At 45.8% G+C, this 6,344-nt stretch overlaps 1 protein-coding gene across 5 annotated transcripts in view; it reads left to right on the top strand.

Moving 5' to 3' along the window:
* Window positions 1-3,853: 3,853 nt before the first annotated feature.
* CUNH1orf159 (chromosome unknown C1orf159 homolog) overlaps window positions 3,854-6,344 on the top strand; it is an 18,863-nt gene continuing 16,372 nt past the window's right edge. For 2 of the 5 annotated variants that reach the window (XM_050130126.1, XM_050130124.1), the window contains exon 1: window positions 3,854-4,061. The gene's annotated coding sequence lies outside the window, so the exon portion shown is untranslated. Of the gene's footprint in view, window positions 4,062-5,119; window positions 5,242-6,344 lie in introns of those variants that run through there. The other 3 variants (XM_050130127.1, XM_050130123.1, XM_050130125.1) reach the window with 2 other exon arrangements.

The following is a 6,344-nucleotide window of genomic DNA, read 5'->3' as shown; positions in this document are numbered from 1 at the left end:
AGATTAATAGAAATGGGTTAATTTAAGATGGAAGAGTTAGTTAATAAGAAGTCTGAGCTAATAGACCAAACAGTGTTTAATTAATATAGTTTCTGTATGATTTTTTTGGGGTTTGGGAGACCCGGACGAATGAAATGCAACCTCCGTTTACACCTTTTCATTATAAATTTTTATAAGCATGAACACTAGTAACCACAGGACAGAGTCTATACTAGGCTGTTTTGAGATTTCTTCTGTCAACAGAATTAATCCAAAACTCTTTGCTTTAGCCTCAGGCAGACTCTTTGGACAATAGCAAAAGGCAACTACTTTCTTCATCAAAATATCACAAGAAAAATCTCTAGGCAACATACTAAATTTCTTCTCGTCTGAAACTTCTTGAGTAAGGCTCCCACAATTCATCAAACCACGTTCAGCCCCTTGTCTTCCACACTCCTACTAGCATTTAAAGCATTCAATTGCTTTTTAATCCACAGTTCCAAAGTCCACATTCTTTCGAACAAAAGCACGTTCAGACTTGTCACAGATACCAATTTCTGTCTTTATTGCTGTGAAGAGATACCATGACCTCAGCAAACCTCAGCAACTTTTTTTTTTAATGCTGGATTTCTCTGTGAAACAGCTGTGGCTGTCCTAGAATTCACTCTATAGATGAACTTATAGAGATCTGCCTACCTCTGCCTCCCAAGTGCTGAGATTAGAGGTGTATGCCACAATGCCTGGTCAACAACTCTTATAAAGAAAATATTTAATTGGGTGACTGGCTTAGAGTTTCCGAGGTTCAGTCCATTATCATCACAATGCAGAGCATGGTAGAGGCAGACGCGGTGGTGCCTGAGAGTCCTTCAATTTGCCGGCAACAGGAAGTCAACTGAGACACTCGGCAGGATCCTGAGTCTTCAAAGCCTGCCCCATAGTGACACACTTTTTCCAACAGGGCCGTACCCACTACAAGTCCTCTATGGTGCCAGCTACATTCAAACCACCATAACTTCCCTATCACTGTTTGTCAGTGAAGGCAGTCAGTTCAGGAACTAAAACAGGGTAGGACCCTGGAGTCAAGAGCTACGTAGAGGCCATGCAGAGGTGTGCTTACAAACTTGCTCATCATGACTACTCAGCCTACTTTCTTATAGAACCCAGGGCTAGGGTTAAAGACAGGTACCACCATGCCTGGTTTCCATCAATCCTTTGTTATCCCGCCCAGAAAGTCAAAGAGTCAGCATTACCTTCCAACTCATTGTACATGGCCAGGCAACATTGCCCCAATCACAAACTAGACAGACTTTACGAGAAAATAAATCTATAGACCGTTATGTCATAAATAAACATAAAACAAAACTTTAACAAAATAGCAATACTTGGGAAAGTTTTAGCAAAATTTATATAGCAATACATTAAAAGGTAACAGTTTGTGGTCATGTAGAACTTTACACAGAAAAGAAGGCTAGCTTCACATTAAAAAAATCAACATGGGGCTGGAGAGATGGCTCAGTGGTTAAGAGCATTGCCTGCTCTTCCAAAGATCCTGAGTTCAATTCCCAGCAACCACATGGTGGCTCACAACCATCTGTAATGAGGTCTGGCGCCCTCTTCTGGCCTGCAGACATATACACAGACAGAATATTGTATACATAATAAATAAATAAATATTTTTAAAAAATCAACATGATTCTCTGGGTGGACAAAAAGAGAAAAAACACACAAGGCTGGCAAGATAGCTCAGTAGATAAAGATCCGACACCAAGCCTGATGACCTGGGTTTGCATCCCTGGACTCATAAGATAGAAGGGGAGAATTGACTTCTATAAATTGTCCTTGATAGTTGCATGCTCTTTGGCAGCTATTTGTGCTGACTTGTGTGTTTAGATAAACAAACACACAGCAAATAAAACTCTACAACAAACAGGATAGAAGGAGCTCTTTATCTGATGAAAATTCTGCTTTGAAACATGAGTTAAGGGACAGAAATCAGAGGTAGCAATTGAGGGGCCTAAAGTTGTTTGGTTATTTGAGACATTTAGACAGACTTTTCCTGGTCTTCACCAGCCTCCTAAGCATCCTGTTTTTGTTCCCAGGGTATGCTGAAACAAATAGTCCAAAAACAAAAGCAAAACAAAACATCCAAGTCATGGGTTTGTGGTATATTCTTGATATCCCAGCAAAATTCAAAACATACACACACAAAACAAAATCATCACCCTGTGACATCAAGAAACATGTTGATATGCAACCCATTGTATTCTAGGGATGACAGTATTGTAGGCACAGGTCCGAATTCCAGAGCACCCAGATAAGTGTTAAGGCGCTTGTAAAACCAAAGGCAAAGAACTGGTCTGGGCATACATGGTTAAAAATAGAGGAAGTTTATTAAGAAAGGAAAAGCACTCCTGTGAACAGAAGTAGCTACTGAGCAAAGGAAAAAGCATGGCCTTGAAAGTGCAGACCCACACTGGGTGTGGCACACACACCTTTAATCCAGGCAGACCTCCGAGAGCTGCAGACCAGCCTGATCTACAGAACTGGTTCCAGGACAGCCAAGGCTATTACACAGAGCAACCCTGTCTTGAAAAGTCACACACACACTGCAGAATCACAATCCTCATGACCCTTTATAGTTCTTTCACATAGCACTTGCTTCTTCCACTAGTCTCCCCCAAACTTAACCCCCACATACCATGTTGGATGATTCTTGGAGACAAAAGACATCACCAGCTGCCACAGAAGTTCTGGAGTCACCTAGAAACTGAATGACGCCCTTTTCTAAGACCAAAAATTTTCATAGAAAATTTTTGTTATTTTAACCTTGGACAAAAATACTGAGACAGAAGCCAAGATGTGGTGGCTCATGCCTTTAATCCCTGCATTCAGGAGGAGGCAGAGACAGGTGAATCTCTGTGAGTTTGAGGCCTGGTATACAGAGTGAGTTCCAGGACAGGTTCCAAAGCTACAGAGAAACCCTGTCTCGGAAAAAGAAAAGAATACTGAGACAGCACCTACAATCAATCATAGGATGTATGCTGGATGGCAACAGACAGAGGTCAGCGGGGAAAACTGAGCCACTGTGAGTCCAAGTCTCTGAGCAGACACCGAGGATAATGTAGAAAGCCCAGATTTTACAAAAACCTTCAACTTTGAGAATGTTTTCTTTAGAGGGGCTGGCCGATCAAATCGTCCCAGAGTGAAGGGATGGCGGAATTGTGGAAGGAGGTACACTAGTGACCAATGTCTCCTCCCCTCATTGGTATACCAGCTCTCAAAGGAGTCAAGTCTCTGGTGAGCGGACACGTACAACCCTTTCAAGGACATCTGTCCTTTCAAATATTTGTAAGAAATACTAGAGGTAGCCCAGAGGAAGAATCCAGAGCAACAAAAGCAGAAATTATGCCGTCCTGATGTCACTCATCTGGGAAGAGTACAGCCTATTTTACCACAGTCCCATCACCCTGTGCCACAGTGGTCACTGCAGATGGCCAAGAAGGCCAGCAGCTCTAACTCTCTGAATCCTTATAGCCGCCGAGCCTCAGACTAGATTTCCAGGGAAAAGTAAACAGAGGTTGCACAAAGAATGCTGAGTTGTCTGACCGGCTCTACCAGATCAGAGGAACTGAGGTCACGTCAGTATCAAGGAAGTGAGGGAGGCCTAGTGGAGAGCTAGGGCTTGGCAGCGAGGTTGCGCTGGAAGCAGTTCCAGAACTGGGTGAAAAACCAGTCTCGACGCAGGCACAGAACAAAGCCTGACACTCCCAACCTTTATTCAGAACACAGCCCTGGTGTACGCCCCTGTGCCCTCCCCAGGTACTGCCTAGTGATCCGACTCCACTTCAGAGTCTGATGGACTGCAAAAAGCACACCTCCTTCTCCTGTGTCAAGGTGGCACGGTCAAGGAGTCTTAGGATGGCTTCTGCTAAGAAGTCCAGATGCCTGAGGCTTGGAAAGTTGGAGAGACCGGAGATCAGGTAGCCCAGAGACAGACTCCGCAGTGACCTCAGCTGCTCCGTGCTTAGCTCAGTGTGGGTGTAGCTTCCCACTGAGTCCAAATCTCTGAGCAGACACCCAAGGTAAATTAGAAAACCCAGATTTTTTTTTTTTTACAAAAAGCTTAATTTGAACATTGTAAGTGTTCACTTTGAAATGGGGCTAAACCAATCAAATCATATGTTTTGAGTTTGAAATGCATCTGCTGTAAGTGTTGCAGCTTGAATGGAAAAGTATTATAGCAAACAGGAGCCAAAGAATACCACAAAGTCACTGTAAGTGTAGTGGCTTATAGTTCTGCTCCAGGGAAAGGTTTCCCCATTGCAACAACTCTGCCCAGCAGGGGAGGGTTGCCTCAGTGAAGCTCTGCTAGGTGTCCTCACCCAAACCTTATTCAAGAGATTTATTGGTAGGGAGGAATCCAGAGAGTGGAAAAGGGGAGCAGTGACCTGAACAGGAACAGGGCTTATATAGGGCTTCTTAGGGGCAGAGTTTTTCGAAGATTTTTAGGGTGGAGATTGGTTGGATTTCAATTCCTGAGCTTGGACAAACTTAGAGACTGGCTGGATTTCGTGTTCAGGGATTGGTTATTTTTCCTTTTGGGGATTTCCTGCTCACGGTTGGTTGCTGTGCTGGGTTGGTCAGGGGCAGAGTGCGTTTCTTTGGTTCTGGTTTCACTAGGCCTTTTTTTAATCTTTTGGCTCTAGTTTCTGGGCTAAGGTGTGTTTCTTTACTGGCTCTGGTTTCAGGGTTGGGGTGTGTTTCTTTGGCTGGCCCTTTTCCCCTACATTTGACCCATCTCAATCACAAACTAGGGCCAGTTAAACGTTTCAAAAGCTACCGTGGCCTTGGGTGGAAGATATATCTTTTCAGATTCTCTAGGGAGAGTTGGCAAGGTACTCAGAGGTCACAACTCCTACCCAATGGCCTAGAGCCAGACTAGGCTCTGATTGGCCGCAGCTAGGGACATTGGGGAATATAGTTGTGGTTTCATGTCACACACACACACACACCCCACCTCCCGACACCCCGTACCCCCAGTCTACATTTCTCAATCAGTGCTCCAAGCCCAACCCAGCTTCCTGGAGAGAATCCCGGATGAACGACTCGGGGTTGGGGGGCGCTAGGAGTTGTAGTTTTTTTGTCCAGAGCGACACCGCCGATGCCTGGGCGGGGGTTGGGCCAGAGACTACAAGTCCCAGGGGGCGCTCGCGGGGCCTTCGCGAGGCGGCGGGTATGAAAGAGGAATCCGCCCGGTGTATGGTGAGTGAGGGCCCCGGTCTGACCGAGGTGTCGGCTGCAACGACGCGATAAAGGCCGCGGGGCTAGGGTAGCTCAGACTCCAGAAGTCGCCCAAGGCCCGGCGGGGCAGTGCCCACCCTGCCTCGCTGCCATTTTGCCATTGATGCGGCGGCAGGGGAGGAGCCGCGAGCGGAGCGTGGTGGTTGCGCTAATGGACCGAGGGAGGGGAGGTTGAGAGGGAGCGGAGCAGGACTTGGGAGCTGTGGGACTAAGTTGAGGACTTTGCTGTGCGTCCCAGTATATTACCACCTCGTTTCGGCTTTTGGCCCTTGCAGTTTCTACCCGCAGCTCTATCAGTGAATTCTCAACTTTGTAGGCCTCTTTAATTTAAAGGTATCAAACTTGGCCCTGTATTTTGTTTTTGTTGTTTTGAGACAGGGACTGGCCGTGTAGCCCCTGCCAGTCTCAAACTTGGGATCATCCTGCTTCTATTGGCCCATAATCTTGTTGGTGGTGTTTCTTAGTATTACCACAGTGTACAGAGAAGGCAGAACGGAGGTCGTTTCTGTTCTAGTTTTTTAACCCCCTTGGTGGTGTAGGTGGTGTGGGGAGTTGAATCTAGGGTCTCTCTCATTTTAGGCCCTTGCTGTTCAGCTCCTGCTTTTTCTCTATCATAAATCCTGCAGAAATTGATGGCTTGGCTTCCCCAGGTTGATCCAGGTCACAAGAATAGTTTGATTGTCGGTGCACTTGATAAGAACCACACAATAATTTGAGTATTTTTTTTTTTTAACCCTGACGCTTGTAGAAGGAATATTGATCTGGATTATACAGACTAGTCTTCCTCAATGCAACTTGAGCTCGTCTTGTCCACTGGCAGCGTCTGTCACACCTCTCAGAACAGGCTGGCATCTCTTTTCCATGTTAATTTGGATCTGTGGATCTATAGGATAACTCATTTAAAGAATATTGCTGCCGGGGCTGGAGAGATGGCTCAGAGGTTAAGAGCATTGCCTGCTCTTCCAAAGGTCCTGAGTTCAATTCCCAGCAACCACATGGTGGCTCACAACCATCTGTAATGGGGTCTGGTGCCCTCTTCTGGCCTGCAGGCATACACACAGACA

This window comes from Alexandromys fortis, unplaced genomic scaffold (genome assembly GCF_014885135.2).
Source record: "Alexandromys fortis isolate MF-2015 unplaced genomic scaffold, M_Fortis_MF-2015_v1.1 scaffold_330, whole genome shotgun sequence".
NCBI lineage: Eukaryota > Metazoa > Chordata > Mammalia > Rodentia > Cricetidae > Alexandromys > Alexandromys fortis.
The sequence above is the reverse complement of the archived record's forward strand: the minus strand, read 5'-3'. Positions and strand labels throughout refer to the sequence as shown.